Source organism: Lithobates pipiens, unplaced genomic scaffold, assembly GCF_037356315.1.
Source record: "Lithobates pipiens isolate NorthernLeopardFrog02 unplaced genomic scaffold, aLitPip1_a1.2 Scaffold_18, whole genome shotgun sequence".
NCBI classification, from domain to species: Eukaryota; Metazoa; Chordata; class Amphibia; order Anura; family Ranidae; genus Lithobates; species Lithobates pipiens.
Window position 1 is genome coordinate 241,183,877 of NW_027507758.1, and position 16,421 is coordinate 241,200,297.

The following is a 16,421-nucleotide window of genomic DNA, read 5'->3' on the forward strand; positions in this document are numbered from 1 at the left end:
GACAGAATACCAAGGCCATTCCTGACCAGAAGTGGCTGCACAGGGGAACCATTTGCTTCAGTTTGGTTGCAAACATGAATGCTGATGAGATCATTTATCTTTCTCTGCTGGCATCTGAGAGTGGTGATTATTGCCGCCAGGCTTTGAAAGGATGGTCTAGTGACCAGTTGTTTGCAGCTATGCGTTTGGCTCACTCCCTGGTTGATCAGGGTTATATATTGTTTGAGGAGGTGCAGCCTTTGATAAAGATCTGTACTGAGCTAGCCCTGCCCTGTATCCCAGATGGCCGTGATGATTTCACTCCTCCTTTTGATATGAATCAGGTTGTATCTTTAGTATGGCTTTTTGAAGATGATCCTTCTGATTTTTGTGAACACTACTCGGCCTGTTCCCCACAGGTGATTGCTGAGTGCATTGTATCTGCTCAGTCTTTTGTTAGACAGGGAGGCTTAAAACTTCAGTTTGTACAACCCTTACTTTCAGCATGGTCTGACATGGTGCAATCAGCCCCAGCCAAACAATCCACCTCTGCCATCAGGTATGAGCCTACCCAAAAGTATGTTTCCCCATCAGCCATGTCAACCTCAGTTGCAGCCCAGTACACGCTGCTCCCAACCAAATACTCCTATCCAGTCTCTGCTCCCTGTACTTATCCTGCATTCAACTCACCTGCCTCCTCTCCGCTGTCTACTAACCCACAAGTTCTTTCCCCAGCTACTGGTACCTCTTCTCTGCCATATCACAATCCTCCTTTCCAGTCTGCTGCACCCCTTATTTACAGTCCTGCAGTCACCTACAGAGCTTCAGTAGCTAAGCCAAAGAAAAAGCGAAAGTTTTTCCCAACCAAAATGATCTTACCATTAACCCAACCTGCCTCCACACCTACCAATCTGTCCCAGCCCGGAGTGCCAGAGCCGGAGTTCCAGCCTGATGTCCCGGCCTTCCAGCCAGACGCCTTCCAGCCTGATGTCCCGGCCTTCCAGCCAGACGCCTTCCAGCCTGATGTCCCGGCCTTCCAGCCAGACGCCTTCCAGCCTGATGTCCCGGCCTTCCAGCCAGACGCCTTCCAGCCTGATGTCCCGGCCTTCCAGCCAGACGCCTTCCAGCCTGATGTCCCGGCCTTCCAGCCAGACGCCTTCCAGCCTGATGTCCCGGCCTTCCAGCCAGACGCCTTCCAGCCTGATGTCCCGGCCTTCCAGCCAGACGCCTTCCAGCCTGATGTCCCGGCCTTCCAGCCAGACGCCTTCCAGCCTGATGTCCCGGCCTTCCAGCCAGACGCCTTCCAGCCTGATGTCCCGGCCTTCCAGCCTGATGTCCCGGCCTTCCAGCCTGATGTCCCGGCCTTCCAGCCTGACGTCTTGCAGTCTGATGTCCCGGCCTTGCAGTCTGATGCCTTCCAGCCTGATGTCCCGGCCTTCCAGCCAGACGCCTTCCAGCCTGAGGTCCCGGCCTTCCAGCCAGACGCCCTCCAGCCTGATGTCTCGGCCTTCCAGTCTGATGTCTTGCAGTCTGATGTCCCGGCCTTTCAGTCTGATGCCTTCCAGTCTGATGCCCCGGCCTTCCAGTCTGATGCCTTCCAGTCTGATGCCCCGGCCTTCCAGTCTGATGCCCCGGCCTTCCAGTCTGATGCCCCGGCCTTCCAGTCTGATGCCCCGGCCTCCCAGTCTGATGCCTTCCAGTCTGATGCCCCGGCCTCCCAGTCTGATGCCTTCCAGTCTGATGCCCCGGCCTTCCAGTCTGATGCCTTCCAGTCTGATGCCCCGGCCTTCCAGTCTGATGCCTTCCAGTCTGATGCCCCGGCCTTCCAGTCTGATGCCCTGGCCTTCCAGTCTGATGCCCCGGCCTTCTAGCCAGACGCCCTCCAGCCTGATGTCTCGGCCTTCCAGTCTGATGTCTTGCAGTCTGTCCCGGCCTCGCGGTCCGATTCCTTCCAGTCTGATGTCCCGGCCTCGCGGTCCGATTCCTTCCAGTCTGATGTCCCGGCCTCGCGGTCCGATTCCTTCCAGTCTGATGTCCCGGCCTCGCGGTCCGATTCCTTCCAGTCTGATGTCCCGGCCTCGCGGTCCGATGCCTTCCAGTCTGATGTCCCGGCCTCGCGGTCCGATGCCTTCCAGTCTGATGTCCCGGCCTCGCGGTCCGATGCCTTCCAGTCTGATGTCCCGGCCTCGCGGTCCGATGCCTTCCAGTCTGATGTCCCGGCCTCGCGGTCCGATGCCTTCCAGTCTGATGTCCCGGCCTCGCGGTCCGATGCCTTCCAGTCTGATGTCCCGGCCTCGCGGTCCGATGCCTTCCAGTCTGATGTGCCTGCTGTCCAGCCTGATGTGCCCGCCTTCCAGCCTGACGTGCCGCTGCCCGCCTTCCAGCCTGACGTGCCGCTGCCCGCCTTCCAGCCCGATGTGCCAGCTTCCCGGTCCGATGTGGTTCTGTCTGCTGCCCTGCTTGAAGTGTCCATTACCCAACCTAATGTGACTTTGCCCATAGCCCAGCTTGACGCAGTGGACTTTCCCCAGCAACTGCTAGTTGGAGCGTCTGGAGGTCGCTCCTTTGAGGGGGGGTACTGTCAGGAAAGGTTCCCTCCGCTGGTAATATCAATCATTTGGCATGCAGTACTGCGATCCACCAGCAGGTGTCTCCTGCTGGAATTATGTCATCTTTGGTCCGCAGTACTGGTGTCCACCAGCGGAGGGATCCTGGCAGTATGGAGCAGGTATTGCCCTCTGCAGTCAGGCGTCACATGACTGACAGCAGCCATTATAAATACCCGGCAAGTTCATATACACTTCGCCTTGGTATTGTCCTTGAGCCCTGACCTGCAGCCTGTTTGTTACCTGATCCCTGTTACCTGATCCCTGTTACCTGATCCCTGCATCCTGCCTCCTGTACCTGTTCCCTTCTCCTTGTCCCCCCCATCTGCTGACCTCCTATTTATGACCCCGGCCTGGCTTGACTACGATTCCGGTACTCCCTTTTGTTACATATACTGGTTTATTTACTGTTTGGTTTGTTCACTTGGTTCGTATTGGTGGTGTGTTCACATTTATATGCGTTTGCTTAATAAATTTACCTTCACTTATTTGTGTCTGGTTCACTTTGTCGCAGTCACACAGTTCTGGTCCCATCTGGTTCATGACAGAAGCCCTACACCGAAAAAAACGGTGTGGGGGTCCCCCCCAAAACCCATATCAGACCCTTATCCAAGCACACAGCCCAGCCGTTCAGAAAAGGGGGTGGGGACGAGCGAGCACCCCCACCCCAAAGCATCTTGTCCCCATGTTGATGAGGACAAGGGCCTCTTCCCAGCAACCCTGGCCATTGGTTGTCGGGGTCTGCGGGAGGGGGGCTTATCGGAATCCGGGAGCCCCTTTTAATAAGGAGGCACCAGATACCGGCCCTCCACCCTATGTGAATGAGTATGGGGTACCATGTACACCTACCCATTCACCTGGTGAAAAAAATGTAAAACACAACACAAGGTTTTAAAATAATTTATTGCACAGCTCCGGGGGTCTTCTTCCGTCTTGGGGGGTCTTCTCGCCGGACTCCTCTGCTATCTTCTGCTAGCTCTTTTACTAGCGGAGGAGCCCGGCTTTCTTCTTTGTCGCCGCCCGGGGGTCTTCTTCCGACTTTGGGGGTCTTGTCCCCCTCTTCGGTTCTTCTTGCCGGGCCTCCGCTTTCTTCTTCCAGCTCTTTTACTAGCGGTGGCCCAGTCTTCTGTCGCAGCTGTCACCGCCTTCTCTTCTGCTCTTCTTCTCTTCTTCTTCCTTGAGATGTTGACTCGATGCTCTCTCCGGCCACAATGACAGGGGCGCCTTGTGCGGCGACTTATATAGGGACAGTGGGCAGGGTCACCGGGTGATGTCACATGGTGACCCCACCCCCTTATGATGTCACAGTCCCAGCATCTTCCGGGACTGTGACATCATAAGGGGCGGGGACATCACCCAGTGACCCCGACCGTTGTCCCTATATAAGTCATCGCACAACGTGTCCCTGTCATTGCGGCCAGAGAGCGTTGAGTCAACATCTCAAGGAAGAAGAGAAGAGAAGACAGCGGTGGAGACAGAAGACCGGGCCACCGCTAGTAAAAGAGCTGGGAGAAGAGAGCGGAGGCCGGAGGCAAGAAGAGCCGAAGAGGGGGACAAGACCCCCGAAGTCGAAAGAAGACCCCCGGACAGCGGCGACGAAAAAGAAAGCCAGGCTCCTCCGCTAGTAAAAGAGCTAGCAGAAGATAGCAGAGGAGTACAGCGAGAAGACCCCCCAAGACGGAAGAAGACCCCGTAGCTGTGCAATAAATTATTTTAAAAAAAGTGTTGTATTTTTTTCTTTACACTTTTTTCACCCGGTGAATGGGTAGGGGTACATGGTACCCCAATACTCATTCACATAGGGTGGGGGGCCGGTATCTGGGGGCCCCCTTATTAAAGGGGGCTCCCGGATTCCGATAAGCCCCATGCCTGCAGACCCTGACAACCAACGGCCAGGGTTGTTGGGAAGAGGCCTTTGTCCTCATCAACATGGGGACAAGGAGCTTTGGGGTGGGAGGGCCGCAGGGCCCCCCTTCCCCAAAGCACCCCCCATGTTGAGGGCACGCGGCCTGGTACGGCTCAGGAGGGGGGGCGCTCGCTCGTCCCCACTCCCTTTCCTGACTGGCCGGGCTGCGTGCTCGGATAAGGGTCTGATATGGACTTTGGGGGGACCCCCACTCCGTTTTTTGGTGTAGGGCTTCCCCTTTAAGTCCATACCAGGTGGTGGGGCCAGCGAGGTGTCAATCTCGCCACCGAAAACATTGACTTTCTTCACCAGTCCCATCTACCTGGAGCCACGTTCAAAATTAACAGACTTTCTTCCGTGTGTGGGCAAGTCCGTTCATTTCAAAAGTCTGGCAGACTAGCGCACAGACGGCCGGATTGTCTGCCGGACTCACAGTCTGGCGGACAATTTTTGAGTCAAAACTTCTTTCTAAGTCCGCCGGACTTTTGTCCGCCATATAGTCCGATCGTGTGTACGGGGCATTACAGTAAAGAACCCTTTACGTAGTTAAACCTCTTTTTTTTATTTTAATGAGTGGCCACGAATTTTGTTAAACTCCCTTCCACAAAAAAGTTTTATCCCTATTGTAGGGTCACCAGTACAGTATTTATAAATTGAAATCATATCCCCTCTCAAGCGTCTCTTCTCCAGAGACAATAAGTTCAGTGCTCGCAACCTTTCCTCATAACTAATATCCTCCAGACCCTTTATTAGCTTTGTTGCCCTTATTTGTACTCGATCCATTTCTAGTACATCCTTACTGAGAACTGGTGCCCACAACTGGACAGGTGCGGCTGGACCAGAGTCTTGTAGAGACGGGGAATTATCGTTTTATCTCTGGAATTATTCCCCTTTTTAATGCATGCCGATATTCTGTTTGCTTTGTTAGCAGCAGCTTGGCATTGCATGCCATTGCTGAGTCTAACATTTACTAGGACCCCCAGGTCCTTTTCCATCCTAGATTCCCCCAGAGGTTCTCCCTCCAGTATATAGATTGCATTCCTATTTTTACCACCCAAATGCATTATTTTACATTTTTCTACATTGAACCTTATTTGCCATGTAGTTGCACGCCCCATTAATTTGTTCAGATCTTTTGGTAAGGTTTCCACATCCTGAGGAGAAGTTATTGTCCTGCTTAGCTTAGTATTGTCTCTAGGTATTATAGAAATGGATGATCTCTCAGACAGCGCTTGTTCATGTGCAACAATAAAGCACATTCTGTTGTCATATGGACTGTAGCAGTTGGAAGAACCTGGGTGGCAGAGTGTAGGCAGTCATATTCATATGTTTGAATGGCCCAGTCAAAGTTCAGACCTAAATCCAATTAAAAATCTGTGGCAAGACTTGAAAATTGCTGTTCAGATGCTCTCCATCCAATCTGACAGACCTTGTGCTATTTTGCAAAGAAAATGGGCAAAAATATCACTCTCTAGATGTGCAAAGCTGGTAGAGACATACCTAAAAAGATTTGCCGCTGTATTGAAGTAAAAGTTGGTTCTACAAAGTATTGACTCAGGGGGACTAAATACAAATGCACGCCACACTTTTCATATATTTATTTGTAAAAAATGTTGAAAACCATTTATCATTTTCCTTCCACTTGACAATTATGTGCCACTTTGTGCTGGTCTATAACATAAAATCCCAACAAAATACATTTACATTTTGGTTGTAATATGAGAAAATATGGAAAATTTCAAGGGGTATAAATATTTTTTCAAGGCACTGTTACTAGTATAATTTTTTTTTTTATTATTATTTATTAAACATTCAATCAATTATGCAGGTAATGCTAAATGTATAAAGTGTCTCTAACCCAGGAGCAAAAATGCTGTATTACAAAATACAATACAATATTGCAAAAATATTGTATTACAGCTTACCAGTCCTTAAAGCGGGAGTCCGCCGGGAGTTCCGCCGTTTTTTTTTTTTTAAAAGCCAGCAGCTACAAATACTGCAGCTGCTGACTTTTAAAATAGTGACACTTACCCGCCCAGCGCGCCCGCGATGTCGGCACCCGAAGCCGATCTCTCGATCGTCTCTCGGGTGCTGCCGCCGCCATCTTGGGTATGGGAATCAGGAAGTGGAGCCTTTCGGCTTCATTTCCCGGGTTCCCTACTGTGCATGTGCGAGTCGCGCTGCGCAATAAGGATGGTCCCCGCTGTCTCTGGGATCCATGTGTTTCCCAGCAGGCAGCGGGGGACTTTCGGAAAGGGGTGTAGATTCTGCGGAAAGGGGCGTACCTTCTGCAGAATCTACGCCGGAAGTGGGTGCAGATACCTGTACTGTACAGGTACCTGCACCGTACAGGTACCTGCACCCCCCTCCCCCCTGAAAGGTGCCAATTGTGGCGCCGGAGGGGGGAGGATTCCAATGAGCGGAAGGTCCACTTTAGGGTGGACCTCCGCTTTAAATGTAGTGGCAACATAGTACTGAACTTAAACCCTAAACAATGTTAGCAGCTTTCCTGGTGTTTTTTGTGAGGTACACAACCCCACCTTCCAATGTAATAGAGATGTTTGTAGTAAATCCAAATTAGGGAGCATCTTGGGGTGACAAGGCTGCTCTTTCATAGCTACAGTATAGAGAGTGAGCATTGTCATCCGGGACAGGAAGTGTGTTACTAGTAGGATCACCAGGTAAAAAGAAAAGGAAAAAAGCCTGAAAAAGAAAATGAATGCAGCCACTAGTTTTGGGCTTGGATTCAGTCCCATGTGGCCATATTAGGTTATGCATATTGGAATATTAAATTATTCTCGCGCTACCGTGTGCAAAACGGAAATAAGAGCAAAAAAAGGGCGGGGGGGCAGAGAATATGGGACAAAGATTTACCAACAAAGGCTATGATCAGGAGTTCATTAGGAAGAATATTAAAGAAGTGTGAAATGGATCATAAGATACTAATCCAAGATAAAGAGAATAATAAAAAACAAGAATTTATTTTGATGAGAACACCTATAATTCTCAATTATAATATACAGCACAAAAAGATAGAAAAAATAATCAAACGACATTGGCATATACTACTGGCAGACAAACAATTACAGGATAACTGACCGAAACATCCGACATTTATTTACAAAAGAGCACCAACTATTCAGGACAAAATAGTAAAAAATGTAGTGGATCCTTCTAAGAAACCTTACACTTTCTTCACAGGCAAGGGTTTCTATCCATGCAAGAGATGCTTCGCTTGTACTAAAACCAAGCGCCCTAATTAAAAGAAATTTAATTTTGCATCCACAAGTACAGGTGACTCTTAAGAGATTAAAGATTTTATTTGCTGCAACACGGAGGGAGCAGTTTATGCCCTAGAATGTAGCTGTGGCCTACAGTATGTTGGATGCACTAAACGACCTCTAAGAGTGCGGATTAAAGAACATGTCCAAAATATCCTTAAAGGATACGATAAGCATAGTGTGTCGAAACATTTTTTACTACATCACAACAGAGACCCCACGGACCTGAAATTTTGGGGGATTGAACCATATATTAAACATTGGAGAGGGGGGCACAAGGTGAGGACCCTCAGTCAGAGTTTAAATGGATTTTCACACTAGATACTTTTTCACCCAGAGGAATGAACATTGAATTTTATCTTAATTGCTTCCATAACGATATTTAGAAAATAGTCTCTAATAAATAAATAAAAAATACTCTTTTTGTATTTTCCCAATCCCCCCCCCCCCCCCCTTTTTTTATTGTCTTTTTTATTGTCTGTGGGATTCGGGATCTGTAGTCACGATTTTATTTTTCTAGAATCGCCTATGCATTTTATATTTTATATTTTTTTATGAACATATATATATTTTTTTATTGATTAAATTACAGCCAATATTTTAGTAATATTTTGATATATATATATGTATTCTTTTATATTATTATATTATTTATATATTTTTTTATTTCATAGGTTTATAACCAATAAAATGGTGGCACCCGTAATCTTCTAGTTAAATTACAATAGTTTTGACAACCATTAAGATGTCCGCGCCCCGTAATGCACCAGCTTAGTAACAAAGATAACCAAGAAAATGGCTGCGGACTTCTGGAAAATGGCCACCATAGAACGAATAGGTCGATCTTCTGTAAAATGGCAGCCGGTCAATTGCTATGATGGAGACTATATAAACATTTAGAATGTGCCTACCCAGCATCCCCTGATGAAGTCACATGGCCGTGACATCACGCATAGGGACGGGATAGGCGCTCCATATTGATGTAAGCGAACAAGCTCGGTGCTCATAAAAGATAAGGGTTGTTATTGTGTTTTCTATGTGAGTAATCATAGAATTATTTTATCTAATAAATGCATTGCTGGTTTTACGAACTACTACACTATATGGCACTCCCTTTCTTTTGAGCTACTCCCGCTACTGCTGAGAGGCAAAGATGGTTTAAGGATAACCCTGGGGGTCCAGGCATAAACATTATCCACTCAGATCCTAGGACATGGGGAAAAGGAGGTGAAACAGCCAGTATTTTAATACATGCGGTTACCTCTTTACCGCAAGGTAAGAGGCCATTACTTACTAGTGTGGTTTGGCACGAAGAGGATAAACACTTTTGCACATGTGGAATATTTTGCACATCAGATAACTTTGCACAAGGAAAGCACTTGCACTTTTTTATGTTGTTTTGCACATAAGGAAATACTTTATGCATGGTGGATTGCAGCAGTCATATATGCTATCCTTTATTCAGAAGATTTTTGAAGTAAAAGATTGACATCTTTGGACATTTACATCTGTCTGTACGGATTGGTCGATTTATATGAACTATACGTTTCCAGATTGATTTAATTATTGACTATATTGACATGCAATTAGTTTTTCTACGCATGCGAATCAGCTTGCACAGGTTTTGCACATAAGCACTTTTTGGCACATCCATTATTTACATGCAGAGTATCTGATACCAGAATATTATATAGTGACATTTAGCACTTTATTTGCAGTTTTTTGCACGTTTCTTTACGTTAATCCTTAGTTCCATATGTTTTTCACATAGAGGTTTTGTTTTGCATTATGCACTTTAATATTGCTTTTTAGGTATATGCACCATAAGTAATTCTTTGCAACATATTCAGATTGCTATTATTCTTAGGTATTTTGAGCATAGACTATTTACACTATTGAATTATTATTTTTCTAGCCCACTGATCTATGTTATCTTGACACATATTGGTCTTATATTTTCCACATATTCCTTTTGAACAGCGCAACATCAATTTCTTTAATATAGGTTATGCATATGATATCACAAACATTCCTGTCCCTTTGCATACATGCAGCTGCAGAAAAAACTTCTGGCACTAAACGCAGTTCGTACCACACCCAATCTTATCTCTAGCAGCATCTACATTGAAGGACTGGTAAGCTGCATTATAATAAATATTTGTTCTTCAGTTTCAAACTATTTAAGAATAATTTGCATACTGTTTTAAATATTAAAAAAGATAAGGTGTGTTTGTGTGCATGGCAGTCAACGAGGACAAATTATATACCACTGTGAGCATCACTGACTGCTGTCCAATGGAAAACTGAATATAAACAAAGCTTTCACCCTTCAAAGAAAAATAATAAGTACTGAAAAAGCACCATAGTCAGATTCATTGTAATAATCAGTTATGTAAGCGGCCAGCCATATGCATTTACGTCCCTGAACTTTTTTTCAGCATACACCTTGTTTATTGCATTAGTAAGATTTATCGGCACATTAATGGAGCTGTAAAGATTTATAGCAGAAACATTCCAGCACACACAGTAGTACCATTCTATTTTCTCTTAAGACTGTTAGTTCGCCCTACTTTTCTGAATTGTTTTAGCACATCAAACAACCTGAGCAGTCTTGATACCATAAGCACTGCATGTTTTCAGACTACTACTGTAACCAGGTTTCAATTAACATACAAGAGAGTTAGGAGAATACTAGAGATCTTACCTTTTCCGATGCAGTGGTTTGAAACTGTATAGATATTTGGTTCAAGACAACTTTTTTTTTTTTCAGTGGAAATAACACGTCATCGCCTTTCCTTCCTGCTCAGCCAGTGCGACCCTGGGGGACCTCATTAGCTGCACTTATAATGAAGTCACAACAAGCCATGAGGAGTCTTATCACATGGAAAACTTCCTATCAGCACATACAGAAGAAAGGGCAATATTCTTTCTGAGTCGAGAAAGAAGAAGTAAAAATCAATGCACTGCAGCTAATCCCTCAAAACATAGCATCTCTATTAATGTAAAGGTCTTGTGTTGGTGTAAATAATGAGCACAGTCAAAAACCACAGCTTTGTGTACTGGCAGTTGTATAGTTACGTACATGAAGTTTTGTTTTGTGTTCCAAACCAAGACCACATGAGCAGCGTTAGAGCTTCTTACAGGAAACAAAATCATATATAATATATTTATATAATTTTCACCATAAATGGTACCACATTATAAATTAAATACATTTTTCTAGTTATGCTGGTGATGGAGAGTACTAGTGGTAGTACATCAAGCAGATTACTGTGCATTACAGATATTACACTTACCTCCAAGTGAGCCACTTAATGTATGGGGTCCATTGTTCTTGTGCCACAACTCTCAGAACAGTACTCTCTCGACACACCTGTCTGGACTGATTATATAGTTGAAGATATCCGTGGGTACAAATATATAGGTATATACATATAAATCCCCAAATAGGATAATGCAAATGCACCAGAAAATTACACCAAACCATTTAACTAGAGACAAAGTATATTGTCACAGATTAATGTGCAAGAGAACCGTTAAAGGTGAATCAACCAGAAAAAAATAAATAAAATATTAGGCTATATTAGTTCACCATTAGAAGATATTCCACGCCTTGTAAACAAGTTAGGAATAACAGCAGCAATCAAACACTATCAGATGGGGACAATTCAACAGTTGAGCAATTTGATTATCATGCAACAAACAGTGTCCAAAGGGGCAATTCTTTCTTTAAACTGCTAAGGGTAACATTAACTAGTAAAATGGGCCTATAGGTGATCATAGCAAAAACAGTCACTAACTAATAGATCACTTGCTCTCTATCTTCTGGCAGCAAGCTTGTGGGGACCAAAAACCATGCATTGGTGTGCTTGAGGTACTGTCCCTTTAAAAGTTTTGCATGCAGCGGGAAATTGTGTCCCTTATGCCACGTACCCACGATCGGACTTTGCGGCAGACTTGGTTCGGCGGACTATCCACCGGACTTTCAGAACGAGCGGACTTGCACACACACGAACGGTTTTTCCGGCGAGCTAGGTCTGCCGGATTTCCTACCGGACTTTTGGCGGAGGTCTGACTGACTTTCTAAATGAACGGACTTGCCCACACATGGACTAAAGTCTGTTCATTTTGAACGTGACTCCAGGTACAATGGGACTAGAGAAGGAAGTCAATCTCGCCACTTTCATCGGCGAGATTGACACCTTGCTAGCCCCGTCGCGAAAAAAACATCATGGGGTCCCCCCAAAATCCATACCAGACCCTTATCACGCAGCCCAGCCGGTCAGGAAAGGGGGTGGGGACGAGTGAGCGCCCCCATACCAGGCCGCATGCCCTCAACATGGGGGGGTGGGTGCTTTGGGGAAGGGGCGCCCTGCAGCCCCCCCACCCCAAAGCACCTTGTCCCCATGTTGATGAGGACAAGGGCCTCTTCCCGACAACCCTGGCCATTGGTTGTCGGGTCTGCAGGTGGGGGGCTTATCAGAATCCGGGAGCCCCCTTTAATAAGGGGGCCCCCAGATCCCAACCCCCCCTACCCATTCACCTGGGGAAAAAGTGTCAATAAAAAAAACACACTACACAGGTTTTTAAAGTAGTTTATTAGGCAGCTACGGGGGTTCTTCTTTTGACTTTGGTGGGTCTTCTTGCGACTTCTCTGCACTTTCCGTTTCTTCTCACCAGGCTCCTCCACTTTCTTCTGCTCTTTTGCTAGCGGAGGAGCCCGGTCTTCTTCTTCTTATTTCTTCTTCTTCTCCTTCTTTCTTTTTCTTCTCCTTCCTTCCTTCTTCTCCTTCCTTCTTCTTCTTTCTTCTTCTTCCCCTTCTTTCTTCTTTTTCTCCTTCTTTCTTCTTCTTTCGTCTTCTTCTCCTTCTTTCTTCTTTTTCCTCCGATGTTGACGCAACTCTCTCTCCCTCTGTAATGCCGTGGCATAAAGGGAGGGGTCACTGGGTGATGTCACCCGGTGACCCTGCCCCTTATGACGGCACAGTCCCAACATGCCCCGGGACTGTGACGTCATAAGGGGCAGGGTCACCAGGTGACATCACCCGGTGACCTTGCCCCTTATGCCTATATAAGTCACCGCGCACTGTGTCCACGGCATTACAGTGGGAGAGAGCGTTGCGTCAACATCTGAAGAACAGAAGAAGAAGAAGACGGTGATGACGAAGGCAAAGCCAGGCTCCTCCATTAGCAAAAGAGCGGCAAAAGAGCAGAAGATAGCAGAGGAGACCAGCGAGAAGAACAGAAAGCGCGGAGAAGTCGGAAGACCCCCAGAGCTGCCTAATAACCTACTTTAAAAACCTGCGTAGTGTGTTTTTTCATTGACACCTTTTCCCCCAGGTGCATGGGTGGAGGTATGATGTACCCCATACTCATTCACATAGGGTGGGGGCCGGGATCTGGGGACCCCCTTATTAAAGGGGGCTCCCGGATTCCGATAAGCCCCCCACCCGCAGACCCCGACAACCAATGGCCAGGGTTGTCGGGAAGAGGCCCATGTCCTCATCAACATGGGGACAAGGTGTTTTGGGGTGGGGGGCCACAGGGCACCCCCCTTCCCCAAAGCACCACCCCCCATGTTGAGGGTATGCGGCCTGGTACGGTTCAGGAGGGGGGGGCGCTCGCTTGTCCCCACCCCCTTTCCTGACTGGCCGTGCTGCGTGCTCAGATAAAGGTCTGGTATGGATTTTGGGGGGACCCCCACGCCGTTTTTTCGGCATAGGGGGTTACCCTTAAAATCCATACCAGACCTAAGGGCCTGGTGTACAGTACCCTGTAGCCGAGAACCAGTGCAATCCATTCTCGTGGGCAGGTGCTGTAGTTGCAGTTGCGTCGTAGTTGGTCCGTCGGACCAGCATACAGACGAGTGGACTTCCCGACAGGAACTGGGTCCAGCAGACTTTCGGCGGAAAGATTTAAAATATGTTTTATTTCTAGGTCCGCCCGGACTTTGGGGAAAAAAAGTCCGCTGGAGCTCACACACAATCGAATTGTCTGACGGATTCTGGTCCGCCGGAAAATCCGATCGTGTGTACGCGGCATAAGGGTTCACTCACACCAGGTGAGCTGGGTGCGTTTGTGAATGCTTTTCAAACACATGGCAACCAAAAGATGCAGCTCACACCAGTGCATTGTGTTGCATTTGCCCAGAGCTAAAAAAAGTACAGCATGCACTATTTTCTTTTTTAGCACAGCGCAATGCAATGTGTTCCAATGCACACAAATGCGCATAAACAAAATGCACTGTAGGGCAAAACAAACAAGTCAAGGATAACAAGGCAAAAAAAAGTATTGCATGTAAAATGCACACCAACAACGCATTACAATGCTTTACAAAAAATGCAACACAAAGCCCTTACTTGCAATTAGTCTCTCTGCTACCAGCTGCAGTGTATGGTTGTATGAGACAGTTCTACCTTTCGCAGCCAGGGAAAACCATATCTGCTCCTCCCAGTTTTAAGTCCCTGTGTTGGTAACTGTGGTCTTTCAGCCCATCTGCAGTAACAGCTCAGGCTTTATGGTGGACTCAACTTCCCACAATCCATCATTATCTTGCATCAGAGTTTGTCTGGCACCCCATGTCACACAGGCTTCCTCTGGTGGATGGAAGCAGGACAACACTAGTTGTATCAGTAAGAAATCTTGTGTGGACACAATGCAGCAGCACAGTGTCTCTGTATCTTCTGCTTTCTTGTCAGCTAAACACCAGGCTACATATTGTTAACCAATAATACCTTACAAGAAAAGCAGATTATATCTGGTCAGTAATGACTGCCTTTAGAACTTAGTGCTGCTTTGATAAAGATACAGCTTACTCCTAGATTGTAAGCTCTAATGAGCAGGGCCCTCTGATTCCCCCTGTCTTGAATTGTATTGTATTGTAATGTCTACCCTAATGTTGTAAAGTGCTGAGTAAACTGTTGGCGCTATATAAAACCGCTATAATAATAATAATAATAATAATTTGAAGAGTTAGGCGGGCCATAGATGGTGTCAACCCATGGTGCAGGAAAGAATTTCCCCATCAACACAGTGCTGACAAGGGAATCCCTCCTGCCGAGCCATTGTTTGCTCCTAGCAGGTTGACGGGTGTGGGAAGCCATCCTAGCCCAGAGAAGACAGTGATTACTGCTAGCAGCTATAGAAGCCACTAGCGATTATCGCAAGTGAATTTGGCAGGCTGGTTGTACCCAAGTTGATCAATCAATCCTGTTGAACCTAGCTGGTTTAATGTCATATTTCTGGAGTTTTACTTCCTGGTTGATACAGCCACTTGGCCTAAGTTGACCCAGCATGGTGTTTGTAACAAGGAGTCATGAATGGGAATTCATATCCTAACAGGATGTTCTCGCCTAGGCCTCCTGGAGTGAGTATGGGAGTAGAGCTTGGCTTCAAACTACCTGTTGTAATGAAGATTGAAGTGCCTGATTACCATGACTGCAAAGAAAGCTTCAAAGAGCAGCTGCTGTTACTGATTTCCTGAGTTAAAACACATCAATAGCCAGTTGTTACTGAAAGATGACCCAGGTCAGAATCAGTGATTCATGTTAGTAAGGTGTCTGTTGGCCAGACTGGGGATCTCCAGGTGACACATCAATAGGGTGAAAATTTCCTTAAAGGGGGGTGTCTCACTCTTAGCAGGCCTATCGGTTACTGGACATTAGGGATGAACCGAACACCCCCCCCCCCTCCGGTTCGGTTCGCACCAAAACTTTCAAACGGACCAAAAATTTGTGCGAACTTTAGAACCCCATTGAAGTCTATGGAACTCGAACGTTCAAAATAAAAAGTGCTAATTTTAATGGCTAATATGCAAGATATTGTCCTAAAAAGGGTTTGGGGACCCGGCTCCTGCCCCAGGGGACATGGGTCAATGCCTACATTTTTTTTTAAAACTGATGTTTTTTCGGGAGCACTGATTTTAATGACGATTAAAGTGAAAAAAAAATATTCCTTTAAATATCGTGCCTGGGGTGTGTCTATAGTATGCCTGTGAAGTGCCACATTGTCCCTGCACAAAATGACATTTAATGGAAAAAAGTCATTTAAAACTGCTTGCGGTTTTAATGTAATATCTGGTTCCGGCCATATGGATGAAAATCATTGAGAAAAATGGCATGGGTAGCCCCCCCTGCCCATTACCAGCCCCTTTGGGTCTTGTACGGATATTAAGGGGAACCCCGTACTCAAATTAAAAAAAGGAAAGGTGTGCGGCCCTTAGGCCCTATATACTCAGAACAGCATACAGGCGGTGCAAACAAGACAGGGACTGTGTAAGTTTGTTGTATTAAGTAGAATCTGTTTGTAATTTTGAACTGGTACATTTTTAAAGTGTAGCTCCAGTCAAAATATAAATTTTTAAGCTTTTTGGAAAACATAGGGGAGGATTATCACCCCTGTATAATTTTTTTGGTCGTCCGTCTTTTTTCATCTCACTTCCTGTTGTCTCCTTCCGTTTGCAAGTAGGAGACGTTTGTAAGTTGGATGTTTGAAAGAAGGGACCTGCCCTATATGCTCTGCAGAAATGGGGGCCTAAGGTGTTGGTGTTGCCACAACACTGTAAGCCCTCAAAGTGACTCTTGGTTGGTGCTGGAGCACCGTGCTGTGAACGATTATATCAAGAATTGTAATTACATGCCATTGTTGAAC

The 16,421-nt window shown here is 46.3% G+C and overlaps 1 protein-coding gene across 2 annotated transcripts in view; it reads right to left on the reverse strand.

Moving 5' to 3' along the window:
- Positions 1 to 10,703, reverse strand: part of SYTL3 (synaptotagmin like 3) — a 120,430-nt gene extending 109,727 nt beyond the window's left edge. The window contains exon 1 of one of the 2 annotated variants that reach the window (XM_077486730.1): positions 10,477 to 10,703. The gene's annotated coding sequence lies outside the window, so the exon portion shown is untranslated. The remainder of the gene's footprint in view (positions 1 to 10,476) is intronic. The other variant, XM_077486731.1, reaches the window with a different exon arrangement.
- Between the last annotated feature and the right edge of the window lie 5,718 nt (positions 10,704 to 16,421).